General features: G+C 36.2%; 1 pseudogene; it reads left to right on the top strand.

The window, feature by feature from the left end:
- Positions 1-16347: 16347 nt before the first annotated feature.
- On the top strand, positions 16348-17249 carry LOC120254163 (annotated as a pseudogene).
- The last annotated feature ends 2987 nt before the right edge of the window (positions 17250-20236 follow it).

Raw genomic sequence — 20236 nt, 5'->3', positions numbered from 1 at the left:
ACATTGTAAGTCCACTTACATGTAATTTGATTTACTGCCAACCAAACAGCACCTTAGTGTTTAAAAATGTTGGTTATTGTTTAAGTTTACTGGTTATTGTTTAAAAATATTCTTTTAGTGTTTAAAAGTATTGGTTATTGTTTAAATTGAGGGGTTTCACTGAGATTGTGTTGTTTACAAATGTTAGTTTCTGAATTGGTCAGTTTGTGAATATGGATGAAGAAGTCTTTGTTTAGGCCACCCCTTCTCCTAGCCCAACCCGCGCATACACTTCTCACCGTCTGGAAAGCTTCCCTACCCCCCTCCCAAGGGTGACACCCGATGAGATTACTACATGGTTGTTACTGGGGCATGCAAAAATCTGATGAAAGAGTTCCCCGGCTTGTTGCTCGAGTCGAGGCGTTGGAAGGACATTCAGCGATCGAGTCGACGTCCCTATCAACAAATGAACTACTCGGCATCGACGATACTAGGAATAGTCTTGATGTTATTGGCGTAGCCACGACGTTTGCCAATGACGACATAATTGGGATGGCCATCCAAAGACGCCCGCGTAGGAAGAGGCTTGCGACGAGAAAAAAATCAACAATATCTCTCCCTCCACCAGCTGACGTTAAAACAACAGTAGTACCACCTTCGGTTGATCGACCGGATACAAGGGATGTGTCTGAGAAAATTGCCACAACAGTTGCGTTTGAGGAAATTTCCCCTCTAGTAGTTCCACCTACAGTGGACTAACCTTCAACGAATGTGTCTCCGGTTGATGATGTCGTCACGGCCGATGTTGACAAGATCATTGAATATCTTGTCAATGAAATCCCTCATCTTAATGGAGCGGCAAAGCGGCGGTGTTGCATCGAAGGAAGACATAATCCCACAACAACATTAAGCAACAACTACTGCCGATGAACCATTGTCGGACCAACAAGGGAAAAAATTGTGCACCAAGCACAAAACACCAACAATCGTCAACAACATCACACAAAGGACCGTTATTGGGAGTCGAAGATGTCTCGATTATTCACGGTGATTAACCTTTCTAGTGATAAGTCAAAACTGAAGGATGCTGCTAATGAAAGACAAGGAAACGTCAACGAAGAAATAATGATTACTGACATGGACTGTACAGTCCTTGCCAATCAACTGTATGACGATGTGCGGAAGAATTTTTTTCCCAAGAAGAAAAGATACACCGAGTACACTCGCCTCGACAAATTCGAGCAAGAGATAATAAGGATCTTCACGAGCACTAGATAGACTTGTAAGTTTGAAGTATTTATGTTATAATTTAAATAAATGTGTTACGATTTAAGAGAAGTAGATTATGCTTAAATGTTTTTGTTATTATTTAAATATATGTGTTACCAATTAACAGCATTAGTTTCCATTTAAAAATCTATGTTTTCATTTATATATTTGCCATTTCCGATTAAGTATTTATGTTTTCATTTAAATATATATGTTACCATTTAACATCAGGACTGTCATATGGAAGAATGATTGTGTTAACATAACACGAGCCAGCTTGTTCATAATTCTGGACGGGAAGGAAATTGTCATAAACGATGTCATGGTCGCATTTGTATGCATAATTCAAAAGTCTCTGAAGAAAGTGCCATATCCGTATAAAAAGCACGGTTCCATCACGCGGCCACTGGCGCTATTTTTCTCCAAACAGGAAGACGCATCTGAGTCAACTCTCACTATAGTCGGAGATGCCGCACGTAACTTGCATGATATTGATATCATCATTCTGCCAATAATCCTTAATGGGCACTTTCATGTTCTTGTTTTGGACAACGACAAACAAGAGCACAAGCATTATTCTTCATGCGAGAGTGAGGAGTATGACAGAGATGCCATCACCATTGAATATTACATGATGTTGATATCGTAGTTTCTCAATCAAAATTCTAACTTGAAATTGTATTTCTTGACAGTGAAAACTATTCGACAATTGTGTCGAGATGGAGTTCGGCGAGACGATGATGACCTTGTACCCCTTAATTCACGACATTGACTCTCCAAGACAAAAATGATGAAATGTCGACTATGTAGTATATGTTATGCGGTTTATTGAACAAATACTCGACAATGAAAAGCTACGGCTACCGCAAAATGACATCCCTTATTTAAAACTAAAGTATGTCACATGCATACTTATGGAAGGAAGCGCAGCCAACATTAGTGAGAAAGCCGATACATCAACTAGAGGACAAAAACATTAAGCCTGTTTATAATATACTCTCATGCTAACTTATTTTTTTCCACTAACTTATTTCATTTGTAATGTAAATATCATACTGTCAATTTAAATATCGTTGTCTCTATTTAAATATCGTTGTTTCTATTTAAATATTGTCATCTCTGTTTAAAGATCTACAATTGGCACGTAAATATCATCGTTTCTTTTTAAATTTGTGTTTATTTAAATTTCTCATTAAATATCGCGGATGTCGTATGCTTGCGACTTGATCTACAAACGTATAGTACGGCCAGGTTTAATCTGTAATGTAAACATCGTTGTTTCTTTTTAACTATCGACTTTTCTGTTTAAGTGTCAATGTTTTTGTTTAACTTTTAGTGTTATTGTTTAAATATCATTGTTTCTATTTAAGTATCAAAGTTTATGTTTAAAGATCATTGTTTCTTTGTAAAATTTGTGTTTATTTACAAAAATGATAACGAGTAAAATGTATAGTAGTATGCGATAGTTTGTAACTAACATATGTAACTAATATAAGTTTTCCTCCTTGCTTAGTTGGCGACAATTTCATTGCAAGATCTACGATTGTGACCGGACTCGTGGCGACGAATTGCAATGTAACTCGTGGACCTTGAGCGCTATGCGATTTGATTCTCTTCCATCTAGAACACCCAGGTTTCCTTCTCATAATAGGTGGACGTAAACGCAGTTCACAATTGTTGTCCGTAGACTTGTCATGGTCGAGTATGGGAAAAATAGTTTCCTCATATGCCAACTTGTAATTGTCAACAGTTAAGTATCCTCTAATAAATCGATGAATGTTCGTGTTTGTCTACATTATTACAGCGCAAGCATGATTGCACGGGATGCCATAAATTTGCCACCTGTGACATGAACAAGTTTTAGCCGATAGATCCATGGAGTTCTCTGACTGGACAATCACTTCAGTACTGATCATCGACACAACGACCAACATGAAGATTTTGGCTTTTCGCAATAAGTTCCTATACCTTCTTATGTAAGTTAGGGCATTAGTATGTCTTCCATTTGGTCGTTTGCTCACAGTGGGTGCATAACATGCGCATCAACTTGAACCTGTATGACGTAGAACACATATTAAACATTGTAAAATATTGTTAAACTAAGAAACTTAAAATTAAACAAAAACAAAAAATTTTAAATGATACCAAAACAGAGTTAAGAGAAGACCCTAAACTTTAAACAAAAACAAAAATTGTTAAATGATAACAACAAAAAGTTAAATGAAGATCATGAAATTTAAACAGAAACAAACAGGTTTAAATGATAATAAGCAATAGTCAGGTTAAATAAAATCAACACTCAAATACCGTATGGAGTCGACTATTTCGTTACTAGTAAATGCCGAACTTCTTTGATCAACACATTGAACGACTCTGCGACATTTGAATACATCTCGGCCCAACATTCACCTTTGAATAAATAATTTGACCAATGAGACATATCTGATTTATAAAGGAACCAGTGACGGGCATTAGGTGATATAGCCTGCAGTTTATTCACCGTATCATCAAATTCTTTAACTATGGCTGCATGTGCAATACGAAAATATATGGACCGACACTCCTCCTTTAATGCCTTCCCAATTCTGATATTGGTTTTCATAAAATTGGCCTCTAAGTGTCGAAGGCAGTATGTATGTGGGGAAGAAGGGAAGACCTTTACAATGGCGTTCACAAGCCCCTTAAACATGCCCGACACAAATGTAATAATCTCTTTATATTCTCCGGCATCGTATAAAGCATCACCTAATTTGGAAATGAACTACATCCAATTAGTATCGATCTCATTCTTGACAATACTGGAGGCCGTGTGAAAAAACCATTATTTTTCATCTTTGCTTGTGGCACCCAATAGAGTACCTTGATATTTTCCAAAAAGGTAGGTACCATCAAGAAACAACAACGGTCTGCAACCCCCTCTTGAATCCCATGATACACACATGGATAGAAAAGAATGCACGTTTAAAATGCTCATAATCTCTTTCCACAATCGTAATGCTGTCAGGGTATGTCTCAACCACATTATCTACGTACCAAAGCAACAAATCATAGCTAGAGACCTCGCTCATCTGTCTAGGCTAACTAGGGCATATTCCTTACCCAACCAAGCTTGCTTGTAAGGAATGTGGACACCATGTTCCCATAACATTTCCTTCTGAATGTCGATGGCCCTGTAAAAAGGCTGGTCCTTCAGCTTTTGAATCACACTTACGCTTACCCAATTTTTGGATGTTTTCAGGTGTGATACCGAGCCAATTCCACCACCACAAGTATATGATGGGTGCATTGTCTTGATTCTAAAAGTATTTTTTTTTTGTATTCCTAAGATGCATGAAGGCGCCCTTGACAACCAATGGCAAGGCATTCTATAGTCACCCTGTGTTTTTCATTATTTATGAATTTGAAGTCCAAAATTCCTCTTGATTGTAAAATTTTGAAGTGTGTCTCTGAAATGGCCAGCTCCTAAAAAATGTTGTCTGACATCCAACGACAAAACTTCAGACTGATCTAATGAGGAGGGAAGGCTTGCTAAACCGTAGGGTCGCACTGAGGTGGAACGGATATGTTCACAGAATCTGAATATCTACTAAAATCATTTTTGTTTAAAACAGAAACTGGATAAATTTAAGCGGAAACATAACATTTTAAACATAAACTTGATAAATTTAAATGGAAACATTTATGTTTAAACGAAAACTAGATAATTTTAAACATAAATAGGAAATGGGGACGAGGACAGGGATAGCTAAGAAAAAATATAAGTTTTAAGCTAAAACTGTAATAATTAAGTGAAAATATATAATTGTAAGTGGAAACTGGGATAATTAAACAATAATTAACTTGTATAACTATGTAAACATAAAGGAGGAGAACTTTACAATGAGAAGAAATCATTGTCAGTAGTAGAAGTCTCAACCACTAGATCGACTGCAGCGTATTTGAAGAGGGTGTATACATGACGGATCTTGTTGAAGTCTACCTCGTTTTCTTTTTAGACAAATTGTTTTTATGTGCATCGGGTGTGATAAACTTCACCCACGACGAGGAAAACATCGAGACCCCATCATTCATATATCTCTCGCTAACACTAATTCCCAAGAAGTCGATGAAGTGAACAAAAAGCACTCGTCCCTCCCTTTGTATCTACCACTAGCACAAAAAAACTCTCTCGATGAAACCTACATAAAAAAAATAAAATGTTACTCTCTCTCGTAGGGTGATCAAGGTGAGAGTAGGAAAGAGATTCTCACCTTATCGGGCAACCGGCAAAACTCTAACACACCAAATGGGGATGAATTGAAAAACTCCAAGAATCCAAGGTGATAAAAGTCTTCCAAAGTTGGTTTCAGAAAAATGAAAAAGAAATGTAAAAAAGGTTGGACATGATGTGATTGTCGGTTTTTTCCCACCATTTTTAAGGGCAATGATGGAATTTCACAACATAGACCCAGTCCGAGTAGGGATGGCCACGGGGCGGGGAAGGGCGGGGGAGTCCTTCACCACTCACTTCCCCATACCAGGCGGGGATTCCCCACCTGCGCCCCGGTTGGGAAATCGGGGATGGGGACGTCCCCACTCCCCACCCTACGGGGATCCCCACTCCCACCTATACACTTTTGTTTTTTTAAAAAAAAATCAATAACTAATGCATAATATAAATCAATCAACCTAAATGCTTGGAGTCATTAGGAACTTCATGCAAGATAATGCACTTACAAAGTCATAATGCTCAACCAAATAATTACAAAAAACTCCATACAACATACAAATAACACCATAACTCCAACCAATAATACAAAAATACAAGATAATAACTCCAACATTAGGTGCATGAAGCAACAAGTTAATAACTCCAACACCATAACTCTAACTATCCAACAACATAACTCCAGCATTCAAAAGTAGTGTAGTATCTCCCAAAAGGCCATGAATAATAAAAGCTTAGAATTTATCAAACTCTTGCTTTTCCTTTGAAATCAACGTCTGCAAATAGAGTTAAGAAAAAAAAATCATAATAGAATTTTGAATCAAATAAATAACACCATTCAAATCATATTTTGAATCAAATTGTTAGGTTTCAACATGAACATGAAGAAGAATATAAATAAAACATTCAAAGCATATAACATATTACAAGTAGAAAAAAAAATCTTTCTATTTGGAAAAACACCATCATTCATTCATTCTCACAAATAAAACAATAAATGAGCTATAAAATAAAGAGTCTTCCATCAATAAGAGTGATGCCATCTTTTATTTTAGAAAAGAAAAGTTATCTAGTAGCCTATCACTCTTCTATCAATCAAATAACATTTGATAACTTAGTCCACTTACATCCTTATTAACATCAACAACCTGAAACATAAATCAATCAAATAAAATTGTATAAGTTTCACTTAAGTTATGAACTTTTTAATGCTAAGAATTTTGATAAATACAATATTTAGAAGCTTACCTCTTCATTTACATCTACGCCATCAATCATTGTGTAACATTGAGAGCGAGTTGTGGAAATGGAATCTAAAACATCAATTATTAACTAGGTCAACTACTATAAATTATAATTTGAAAAGTAAAGTTGATTATAAAAGTATGTAATAGATATATGCATAATATATATATATTCTATTATCATACCTTTTGTAGGAGCTAATATCCAATTTTTGTGCACACATTAATGCTTCAACTATGTCGAGGGTGCAATCTGCTGTGATGTGGGCTTATAAATCTCCCACTTGTACTTGAAAAGTCTGAACACGAAGCTACCAGTTGATACTGGGAATTGCCAAAAATATCTCTCACAATTAATTTGCAATGTAGGATATTTAAGGGCAAAGTTCCACCAACTTAGAATATCCAAATCATTTTTTCTTGGCATCAACTGCTCTTCCAAATAATGGCCTAATTCAGTGTACACATTCCCAGTTTCAAACTCAAAAGAAGAAACATATAAATCAAAATTGTGCATGCAAGCTGAACCACCATCATGACTTAATGCAAGAGATTTTCAATTGGCGTGTCATTTCTTCAAACTTTTTCATTTCTTTTTTTCGTGTAGCACTCTAAAATGCAACACACTATCACGAACTTTTTAAATAGTTTCAAAGATAATCTCTAAATCATCTTTTGACAATTAAATTCAGAATATCGCACAACACCGAACATGCAATAACTTTCCATTAATCCAATCTGTGTTACTTGACAATTTATTCAAAAATTAAATTAGCCATCGAGTCATTTGTTTAACAATTGTCTAATGTCAATGCAAATAACTTGTGATCAAGATTCCAATCCATTAAACAATTTATGAGCACATCACATAGTATATTAGCAGTATGTGGTCATGGTACATAAATGAACCTAATCACATAAAGAATGAAATAACATTAAAGATATATACAAAAAAAGCTAAACTAGTTTCAACACTTGTCAATCAAATAACAGATTACATAATTAAAATGTTCTTCTATTATTATGTTAAAATATGATAATAACTTATGAGGGAAGAAATTGATTCCATAAATAAAAACATATATGAAATTTCATATCTTAAAGTTATAGCAAATTGAGTATAAACATAATATCATTTATAATTGTATATGAAAGAATACCAACAAATTATAGTTAAATAAATAAAAAGCAACACCTAATAATCCGACTTTTGCAAGCTCTCAATTAGCATCATTGAAAATGTGTTGTGATTTCCATGAATCTTTTCTTTCTCTTTTTTTGATTGCTTGAACTCCACATGTCGGTTGTAATTGCAATTTTACTCCCATTATTTTCAAACAATTTTATTGTCTTCTCTTTTTCTTGCTCATATATTTTAAATATGTCTCTTCTTACCATTTGTTGGCCATTTTTTTTTTAAATAATGGTTGAATAGCCCCAACAAACCTTCGAAAATATTCATGCTCAATCATTCATAAGGGATACTCATGTACAATAATCATTGATGCCAACTTTTTCTTGCAACATCTTCATCAAATGTGTATGTCCCAATTGAAGCCTTGCCTTCATTATCTACTTTATGCCTCAAAATGCTTTGCTTTATATCTCTAGTTTTTCTCAAATGACATGATGCAAAATGATCATGTAAATGTTTTGTCTCTTTTTTGTATCCCCTCCAAGTTTTTTTTTTTTAAAATAATTACATATTGCCTTCCATTTATCATCTATTTTTTGTCTCTTATAATAGTTCCATACAGCTGATTTTAGATGAGTCTTTGTACCCAATTTTAATTCTCCACTTTCATCCGTCGGCATTATTTGACTTGATCCAACTGATGTTGTTGATTCAAAGTGTACTCTAGATTGGTCACAACTTTGTTGTTCCATGGATTGTCCACAACTTTAAAGAGGTGAAATAGGTAAAATCTCTTCATTTGAACCCTCATCCATGTTGTCACTTGTTCACCTACAATGATTTAATTATTATATATTCGTGAGCAAACTAATAGATCAAAACTTAAACATTAAAAAACAAAAATAAAAACATCACTACTTGACATAGGTTACAAAGTTTATGTTTCATGAACATCACCCCTCAATATTATAAGAAGACCATGAATCATGCAGATTAGAACAAATGAGTTAAGGATAATATAAACCAACCATTTTCTGGGATTAACTGGCTCATAATATTGGCTCATTCTTTCATCCTGCTGATTAATTACATGACTTATTATTATTATTATTATTATTATTATTATTATTATTATTATTATTATTATTATTATTAAGTTTTTCTCTGAACACATCACCCTTAATCTATTTTGTCAAAGCTTATCTCTGGACACATCACTCTCAATCCATCAAACACCTCTGAGAAAAATAAAATAAAATGAAATAAAGCCTGGACTGTAAGAGGTTGATATTTTATTCAATTTAATCTTTTTGATTTTGGTTGGTTGGTTGGAGGATTGAATATATATGTTTAATTATTCAATTTGTTAAAAATGGATGAGAAGAAATAGTAGTAGTATTAGATCTTGTAAAACCTAACCAACCCATCACCCCATTCTTCATTTCAATTCAACCATTAAATTGAATAAAATAAATAAATCAACACACTCTTATTTATCATCATCATCATGGTTGAAAAAAAAAGAGTGAAAGCTTTCAAGCTCTATTAACAGAATCATTAAATTAGAATCCCATTGAAATGGAGACCATAAGATCATGCCATAAAACCAGCAACGTTTTTAATAAAATAAAAAAAATAAAAAAAAACATCTCTTAACAGTCTAGCCCCGACATCAACAACGTTTGGAGAAGAGAGAGAGGAGATCCGATGGAGAAGATGGAGATCAATGGTTCAATGGAAGATGGAGGCAGTGGGAAGCAGTTGGAGCTCAATGGAGGCGAGGGACCGGACTTGATGGAGTAGCGATAGAGGCGGGAGGCGGTAGAGAAAAATTAGGGTTCGATTTTTTTATTTTAACCCTTATTATATTATATTAAAAATCATAGATGAATTTTTATTTTTAACCCTTATCTTATATTATATATATCTATATATATTTTTAACCCTTATATTATATTAAAAATCATAGATGATTTTTTTATTTTTAACCCTTATCTTATATATATATATATATATATCTCGGGCGGAGTACCCCGTGGGCAGGGAGATCATTCCTTGGCCCCGCCCTCTCATGAGGACCTGGGAAATATTTTCCCCCATCCCCGTCCTTGTTGGGGGAGGGGAACCGGGGATTCCCTGCCCCAAATGAGGCGGATCAGCGAGGGATGAGGAAATCCCACCCCATGCCCATCCCTAAGTCCGAGTGACATATAAGGGGCAAAAAGGAATTGAAACAATAACGGAAGGGTTGTGCGGGGTATTCATAACTTGCAGGGGTTATTTGGGAAGTTTGAAATTTGTAGGGGTAAATAGTAATTTTTAATGTTTAATATCATACAAATTTTTTTTGGTTTCGAGTTCAATTTGTACAAATACTAAACACAAAAATTATAAAATTACCGTAATACCCTTTGTATTATTCTATATTTGTTTTTGCAATTAAAAAAAATTCAAAAAGAATATTTTATTAATTTATTTTTGCATTTTCCATAGTAACCATTTAATTATTTTATAATAAATAATGTTATTTTTTCATAATTATATTTTTTAATATTAAGTATATATATATATATATATATATATATATATATATATATATATATATATATATATATATTTTTGAGAAAGGCGACAAGCGCCGGAACCCAGGAACGAACACGTGGAGGAGCCGCGCTCACCACCGAACCGTGCCCTCACCTTGTGCGAGATGGGGATCGAACTCGGGGAGCCACGCTCGACACTCGAGGTGAACACCCTATGCAAGGGACCCGATGCCAATAGACCAAATGGTTGTTGGCTATTAAAAAAATATATTGACTAATAATTAATTAAAAAAATATTTTAAAAGTAAGAAATCGGATTTTTCATAAAAAATCAAATTTGTTTATTCGTAAACTATATAAATTTTTCAAGAGGCAGTATGTGGTTTTGTTATACTTTTTTATTTTAACGGGAGGTAATTATGCCTTTAGGTATAGTCTACTTTAGTGATTTTTTTATACTATGATTTTTAGATATAAAATTTTTATTAAATGTGCTATATTTCAAACACTCTTTTGTGTTGTACTTGTATCCCACCCTATTTGCAAATCAATAAAAAAATAACAAAAAAAAGTTGATCGGTTGCGCCTTAAAATTTCAACTATGAAACACACCTATCATGTGCATGACTACCTCAAGCGGGTACAATATTGAAAATCATATAGAATCTTAAGTGATAAAAAATAATCAAATAAATGAATAGAAAAAAAAAATCATAAGGTAAAAAAATAAAAATAATAATAATAATTGGGTTGGATCAACCTCTGTCAAGTAAGCTTGTGAGCCTTTTTACTCTTCCGGAGAACCTATTGCCCTGGCTAGTATGACATGAATATTGTAGCAACTAGTTAAAACATAGAGCATCGTGTCTTTGTTGTGCAAGATTACCCAAGATTCAACATTTTATGTGTGCATGTTATACCTAAGATTTAACATTGTACCTAAAGACTTACAATTATATCAATAAAACTATCAAGCCCTTAACGCTACCTAACCCTATTAGTATAATTGTCTCGAATGAAATTTCTGTGCAGAACATGAAGATTGAACAGTATTTTTAATGGTCATGGATATTGAATTAGGTAACATGAAGAATAGAAAACTTGTTCCTTTTTAGATTGTCTAATTATTAGTAAAATATTACTGATTTTAGAATTGTAGGTTGAGAGATATATATGTTTGAATGGGGTATGCCTGAATTATAAGTCTGAAGAAATAGTTGGAGATTAAATTGAAGGCTATAATTTGAGTAATGCACTAAATTATGTGAATTTCGGATATGTCATAGTTTTTTGTGTTTATGGTTTTTCAGAATCTTGAAATTTGTGATTTGAAAAAGTATATTTGAAGTTATGAGGGATGTATTAGTCAATGTTTATGTTAAAATTGCTTCATACCCTTTGGATTGGATAATTGCTTTTATACCCCTGAAAGAATATTAATTTGATCATTTTTGCTTTTACACCTCTCTGAAATCTCTTTTTGCATTATCCTTGCTAACTAGCCCTTTAGCTTTGTAGAATTATTTGTGTCTTGGAATCCTTCTTACATACCCTTACATTTTGTAAATATATCATATTGGTGTTTTATTAGACTTTCTTTCCTAATTATAGGACATGATAAAAGCTTTATAGTGTCAGAATTAAAGTTTATTACATTAGAGAGTATCAGGTGTAAACCACATATAAACATCAGTAAATGTATATACTCTTTCTCATTAATTAAATTTATGATTATTTATATTTTCAAAATTATTTAACAATTTATTACATTCTTGCTTATATAACTTTTTATTAAATTTCCAATTACCATATTTTCCTGAATTATTAAAAAATTTTCAATTACTTAAAGATTTTTACGAATTATCTGTCCAAGTTTAGATTTAAATAACTAGCTTATTTTGATATTATAAAATGGGATCATGTGACTGCTAAAATTTGCTTTGCGAATTACCTTGTACTTTGCTTAGTTTGAATTTTGATATTTTTGTTGTTTTTGTGGACATTAAATATTTTGACATAGAAATCTAGTCTCCAATTAACTATGCACTAACTTTGTAATAGGGGGTTAAACACTGACCATGTCGACATGTACTCTAATAAGAGACTATAGTTTCACACCATTCTGTCAGTGAAGAATAGCGGCCTATGATATTCTGGCTTGGGTTACCGAGTGTCATGCCCTGACCCGCGGGCCCCATGACGCGACAACCACCGAGACAACCGAGGAGGAATACCCACCACTCAACCCTCGAGTCGCTATAAGGCTGACAAAATACCTAAAATCAACAACCCTAACAGAGTATGCAAAACAAAAAGTTCAAAGGTATACAAGGGAAGCATTGCCGACATGACCTAATAGTAGAGTTCAAGAACTGTATTGATCACAAGTACAACAAAGTTTTCAATAAATTAGATAAACATAAGAACCGTGCCTTTAGAGTTTCAAACACACTAATGGATCCATGCTCTAATACAACATATACATGCTCAAGGATAACATACATGAACTTGGTACTGAATGAAAACAGACAGTGGATACCTAGTACACCTCTTTACTACCACACTCATCTGCAAAAGCACGGGAAAAGGAAAGAGGGTGAGTAACATAAGTCACTCGAGTGAGTGAATTAGCACAATACTAGAAGAATACACTAAAATATATACACCATTTAACTCCCCAAAATAATGTTGTACTAATAATACAAACAGTTTATAACATAAATATACATAACAGTAATCATCGATACAATATAACAAAAGATAGTGTCAAGAAAGCCTTTTACCCCAACTAGGGTTTTAATACAACAAATCCACGAAATTCCAAACACAGGGTTTATACTATAAAACAAGTTAAACATCAAACCAAGCTTTTATAATAATGCAAACAGAGAAGAACAGTTCCATATATATATATATATATATATAATAAACTATATAATACTAGTCTCAAAACCCATAAAACACAATACTCACAACTAAAACCACAAATTTAATGTGACACTATAAAAGAAATGCAACATGGTCTAGAAACCTTTCTAAACCTTCGCCGTGGCCGCTTCTAGGTTCAGAGCTATCAAGGTACTCAAGTCCTTGACATTAACCCATCGGTCCACCGTGTGGTGACCCCGGCTTCCAGATGAATATCCAGTCAGGGCTCTACACTCCCACTTAAACTGGACTAAATAAGTTTGCCAGTCTTCCACGCCTCCTCAACAGGTTGGCCGTGGAAACTTCCTACTACAGTAGGATGTCACCAACCAAGTAATACAAACATGCATCTCACAACGAGGAGTCCATAACCAGGACAATAATCAATAATCAAAATATATGTCATTTCCCCACGAAAATGATAAATGCGAAGCATAACCAAAGTTTTTTCAAAGCCAAACAATTCACAACTTACAAAGCAAGTATCATAATAAAATGCTTTTCCTTGAATAACATTTTTTTCAAGTATGAAGCATCAATAAATAAACTCATTTTAAGTCAATCAAAACCTCAATTTAAGTATAGAAGCCAATAAAACTTAGTTCAAACAATAAAATATAACTATAGGTATTCTCCTAGTAGAACTATGCATAAACAATCCCACTGATCACAACTTAGATGATTTCACTTCCCCAAACGTTAATCCTTTGCTAGTTCCTTGCCTTGAGCCAAAGATTCATTGTCAAAGCACAACAAAACACCAACAAGAACTAGCACAAAAAATAAATCAAACCCTAAGTTTCTCTAACAAACAACCCTAAAACGATCTTAGAGTTGGCTCAAAGCTATGTCTAAAAGGTTACGAATGAATTTCTAAGGGTTTGAGCTTCACTCTAATCCAAAGAAATAAAAGAAACAACTAAAGCTTATCAGTGCTACTGTACTGATACAGTAAAACAAACCATAACACAAAGGTTTTCTCCTGATTTACAACATCTAACCAAGAAATTTATTTACAAACATTCACAAAAATCAATAACAAGAACAAGGGCTTCAATTTGAGCCTAAAATCCTCACAAATCATGTAAAACCTAGGATTTTCAAACAATTCAAAAACAATGAAAATACTAACAAAATATGGAGTGAAAGCTTGGATCAAAGCTCCTAGAATATTTACCAACAAGGAAGAGATTTCTAGTTGAAGTTTTCCGAAATCGGGTTGTAGGAAATTTTTTTTTCCAAGGTTGAGGTGTTTGGCCGAAAGAAACAAAGAAAGAGGAAGAAGATATTAATGAAGAATTCGGGTTGCTTCAGTGACAGACTGCTACAGTGTTGGGTTGGAAAAAAACTACCGTGATGGGCTGACTATAGATACAATAAAAACTGGTTATAATACGGTAAATAAATGTCATTGAAATTCTGACTTGGGTTACCGAGTATAAACACATAACCTCTGATATTCTGGTTTACTCATGGTTTATTGGGAGACATATACTTTTGAAAATCTGCTAAGCTTTAATTGTATTTCTGTTAATTTGCACTAATTTCAATGTTTTGAAATTTTTATCAATATTATATTCTAGTATACATTATATATTATGATTCTCAAGCTACTATTTTGATATGTCCTATATGGATTTCTGGTTGATATTTGAATATGTATTGTTGAAAACCTGTATGATCCCAAAATATTTTTTACTGGGTTACTTATTCAGCTGGAAAGCTCATTATCTTGTTATTTTTTTCTTTTAAATCAAGGATAAGGTTGACTGGTGGATAGCTTAGCAGCAATTGTCAAATAGCAGGGGTATCTTTGATCTAGTTTAGATTCCTTTTTTTAAAACCTATATAATTACCTGAAACTTTGTATTTAGAAAACTTTCTGTTTTTCAAACTTCATTATATTTTGATTTTCAATATCTGAAATTTTGTAGAACGCTTGTTTTGTTTGAATCAAGTTTTGAAGCGTTGTATATCTACTTAATTTCGGTCTTGTAGATGTACTGTCATTTATCGGTGTCCCGGGTCCATTGAGACAGGTTCAGTGCGTGACAACCAATATATCTAATTATTTATCTTCTTATTATAAAATATGGAGTGCAATGGATGCATGCATTCTCACATAAAAAGCTAACAGAAAGCTCCGAGCCTCTGACATACAAAACATGCTTTTCATTTTTTTTATTTATTAATTAATATATTTTGGTGGTACTTATTCCCCGGTACTTGCCTACCTGGACCATTCATGATTTCTCACTTTTTATCTAGGAAAGGGTTCTGCACTATATCTCTTCCACATCTATCAAATTGACAAATACTATTTAAAAAGATAAAATCATCTATTCAAGCATAAAAATCAGCTATGGAATGACAAGATACTTCTGAACCTAGTTGATATGGTATCTCAGAACATCACTTTTTATTAAAAAAAAAAAAATAATTGAAAACTGGTCTAATAAAAAAAAGATAAAAGGTAATTTTTGTTCAGAGGATTTAAAGGAAAAAAATCCGTTTCAAGGGTCTTTCTAGGCGTTGATTACAAAGCTTCACACATGGCCGGCCAAAGGAGTTGATTTCAAGGCTATTGATCCCTATATAAGCATGAGATCACATCCCATCTTTGGTCGTGTAGTGAACAAATTAAACAAAGCAAGTTAGTAATGGCGTCTCAATTTGCTAGCAAGTTGGTTCATGCATGGCTTCTTTCCACTCGATTGCTCGGCAATGGCTCCTGAGCGTTCGACCCTATATTGTCCACATGGACCGGGAAATGATGCCAAAGGCCTTCACCCATCACCGGCAGGTGGTACACTCGCTTCACTTCGATCTCTAAATGTTACCACATCTGTCAATCATGAAGCTTCATCCGAAACTCCAACAAATCCATTCTATGTCTATGAGAATGTCATGAATGGGTTCAGTGACTGTACTCTCGAGAACGAGTAGAAGCTCTCAAGAAAAATACCAGGAGTCCTAGGCGTGCACAAAGACGAGAGAAGTCAAAAATAGACACGACCCATACATACGAATTTCTTAACACGAATGTTGCATCGGTCTCGGCCGACTCCAACTACTGGCGAAGATGTGATCATCGGCGTCATCGACACCGAGTCCGGCCGGAATCGAAAAGCTACAATGACGAGAGGGATGAGTGAAATACCAAAGAGATGGAAAGGAATATGCCAGTCGGAGATGAATTCAACATCTCTATGTGCAACTCAAGCTCATCGGTGTTCGCTATTTTAACAAAGGTGTCATTCGCTGCCGGACCAGGGCGTCAAAATCTCCATGAACTCGGCCCAGGAGACACGTTTGGCCATGGCACGCATACTTCATCCACTGCTGCTTTGGGGAGTTATGCTTCTGCGATTACTTTGGCTATGCTCTGGCATTGCCGAGGCGTTACACATAGAGCTAGGGCGGCAATGTACAAGGTCATTTGGGATGAAGGAAGATACTCTTCCGATGTGATCGCCGGGATGGACCAAGCGATTTGCCGATGGCGTCAATATCATCTCCATATCAATGGGCTTTGATGATGTCCCCTTGTACGAATACCCAGTTGCTATAGCATCATTTTGCGGCAATGGAGAAGGGAATCCTCGTCTCCGCTTCGGTAGGGAATGAAGGACGACCTTTCAACACTGCATAATGGAATCCCACAGGTGATGATCGTGGCGGCTGGCACGATCGACCGCCAACTCGCGGGGACATTGATCTCGGGCAACGGTCAAACCATTATTGGCGCCACTCAATACCACGAGAGCGCATTCTTGGTGGACATGACACTGGTGTACAATGAAACCATCTTGGAGTGCAACTCACCATCCCTATTATCCGCCACAGCAGGAGGTCAAGTCGTTATATGCAAAGATAACGGGACTGACAAGGTTGCGGGAAAGGGAAATTCTGATCTCATTGCAGGGTGCTATATTCATAACTAATAGAACCATCGGTTTCGACTTCCAAAAGTCCATTGATTGCCATCACACCCGAGGAAGGTGTCACCTTGCTCAATTATCTCGTGAACAACCCAAGCACTCGCAACCATCACGATGAAGTTCAAACAGGACTTTCTTAGGCAATGTGAGAGCTCCAAGAGTGGCATCATTTTCATCTAGAGGGCCATCAAGAAACGTCCCTAATGTTTTGAAACCTGACATAATGGCTCCAGGCGTTGATGTCATTGCTGCATGGCCATCAAATTCTCCTGCTGCCTTTATCGGCAATGCTCCATTGGTGAGTGATTTCAGTATCCTCTCTGGTACATCAATGTCATGCCTGATGGTGTTAGGAGTGAGATGTTAAGTGTAAATGAGCAGCTGGTGGAGCGAAGAGTAAGAAGAAGTAGAAGAGTACTTGATATTCAAAATACTACTCACTCAGCCAATACAAACCATTCTCTCATATATAAAGAGAGACAAGACCTCAAAAGCAGTCAACCTGACATGCTATGAAGACTTAACCTAACTTAGATGAAAATAAGACTTGACAGCTACTAAAACCTTAACATAGGATAACACAACTGACCATTCTCATGCAACATACGTACATGGCATTCTAATACTCAGCTTCACTAATAACCAATGTGCACTCTGAGTAGTCTTCAACACACTCCCTTACTCAGAGATTTGTTTGACTCCAAGTCGCTCGATAAGGTGAACATGCTTCTTGACGGTCGGTGCTTTGGTAAGAACGTCGGTGCTTGTTCGTTGGTGCTTTGCGAGTGGAGAAGTTTGATTGCTTCATCGGTAATTAATCCTCGAATGAAATGGAAAGCGAGTGTCGATGTGCTTGGTCCGACCATGCATGGCGGGTTCTTAGCGATCGCTATTGCGATTTGTTGTCGCAATAAATAGTTGTAGCTTCCAATTGTTTTTCATTCATGTCTTCTAGAAGTCGTCGCATCCACATAGCTTGACAGGCTGCCGAAGTCGCAGAGACATACTCGACTCGATTGCTCGACAACGCTGTGATTTCTTGCTTCTTTGAACACCATGCTACGGCCGGTAGAGCCAAGACTAAACACCCAACCGGTTGTGCTTTTTCCGATCATCAATGGATCCGCCCCAATCAGCGTCCGTGTATCCTTCCGACTTGAAATTATCGATGCGCTCATATAACAGCCCAAAGTTGATAGTACCAGCGATGTAATGCATGATACGCTTTACCGCTCCGAGATGGTGCATTGAGGGACAATGCATATACAGCCACGGTCGGGGCAGCGTACATGAGGTGCGGACGAGTGTGCGTGAGATACGATGAGACTTCCCACAAGCTTCCTATACTTCCCTCCATACGCTTCTCCAGAACCATCATCAAGGCTAAGTTTTTCATTAGGATTCATTGGACTTTGTTCAATTTTGCAATCAAGCATGTTGGCCTTGCGTAAAAAATTCTCAGCATATTTCCTTTGAGACACAAAGATGAAATCCTTGCCTTGCTTCACTTCTAAGCCTAGGAAATATTTGAGGAGACCAAGATCGGACATTTCAAACTTTGTCATCATAGTTTCTTTAAAGTCCTTCACCATCTCCAGAGAAGACCCCATATAGATTATATCATCCACGTAAATGCAAAGGAGAAGAAGATGAGTGGAACCTTGAGATTTTTTGTAAAGGGTAGGTTCATTTGCACTTCGTTCGAACCCGAGCTCAAGAAAACATTGGTGTACTTTGCTGTACCAAGCTCGAGGAGCCTGTCGTAGACCATACAACGCTTTTCGGAGCTTATATACCTTCATTTCCTCCCCTTGAGTGATAAAGCCTTGAGGTTGAGAGACATAGACTTCGTCATGTAATTCGCCATTTAAGAAAGCGGATTTAACTTCAAGTTGGTAGATTGGCCAGGCATTGTGCGCACCGAGAGCAAGAAGGACTCGTATGGTCTCCATACGAGCCAGCGATGCAAAAAAACCTCATCAAAATCGACACCTTCTCTTTGTGAGTAGCCCTTAGCCACCCGAGCGCAGCCTTTTTGCTTGTGTAGGGACTCCATCGGCACCATATTTAGATTTATAGATCCACTTTAGTCCCACAGCTCGCTTTCCATTCGGTAAATCAACCAGCTCCCACGTCTGGTTTCGTTCAATTGCTTTCATCTCATCGATCATGGCCATTTGCCACTCGGAATCCTGTGACTTCTTCATATGTGATAGGATCTGAAGCTGTGATAGCAAAGGCACAAGAGTTGTAAATATCTGTGAGAGAGCGGTACCTGGTGGAACTTTCGCAAGAAGGATCATTGTAATCATTGATGGTATTGTACGAAGAGGCATTGCTTGGTTGTTGGAGATGAAGTAATTTCATTGGATTTTTTTCTCCGGTGTTGTAACGACCACAACAGCTGGGTCTTTGAGTTTGAGGGAGACAAGGTGGGCCAATCCATGAAAGATTCTCAAAAAACTCACATTTCTAGCGATACACACATTGCCGGTTTGACGGGTCAAACATTTTTATAAAGCCTTCGTGTCTTCACAGTAACCGATCAATACACACCTCTTCGTTTTGGAGTCTAATTTTTGGCGAAGATGTGAATCAACTAACACATGGCCCACACACCCAAATACACGCAGATGTCCAACTGATGGCTTTTCTCCTTTGAGAGCCTCGTACGGGGTTTTACCTTTGACCGCTTTAGTCGGAGACCGATTCAAGATGGTGACAGCAGCAGCCGTTGCCTCGGCCCACAAGTTTATTGGAAGATTCATCTCCCGAAGCATAGATCGCGCCATCTCTACCACCGTCCGGTTTTTTCTTTCTGCGACTCCGTTGTGTTCGGGTGTATAAGGAGCCGTGAGTTGGTGAAAAATCCCATGAGATTCACAGTATGCAATGAACTCCCGCGAGAGAAACTCCCCTCCTCGGTCTGTCCTAAGAGCTTTCAATGAGAAACCAAGCTGTTTTTCTTGCATCTGTTTGATCACCATGAA

This window comes from Dioscorea cayenensis, unplaced genomic scaffold (genome assembly GCF_009730915.1).
Source record: "Dioscorea cayenensis subsp. rotundata cultivar TDr96_F1 unplaced genomic scaffold, TDr96_F1_v2_PseudoChromosome.rev07_lg8_w22 25.fasta BLBR01000372.1, whole genome shotgun sequence".
Classification (NCBI taxonomy): Eukaryota; Viridiplantae; Streptophyta; class Magnoliopsida; order Dioscoreales; family Dioscoreaceae; genus Dioscorea; species Dioscorea cayenensis.
This window is presented reverse-complemented; position numbering and strand designations above follow the sequence as displayed.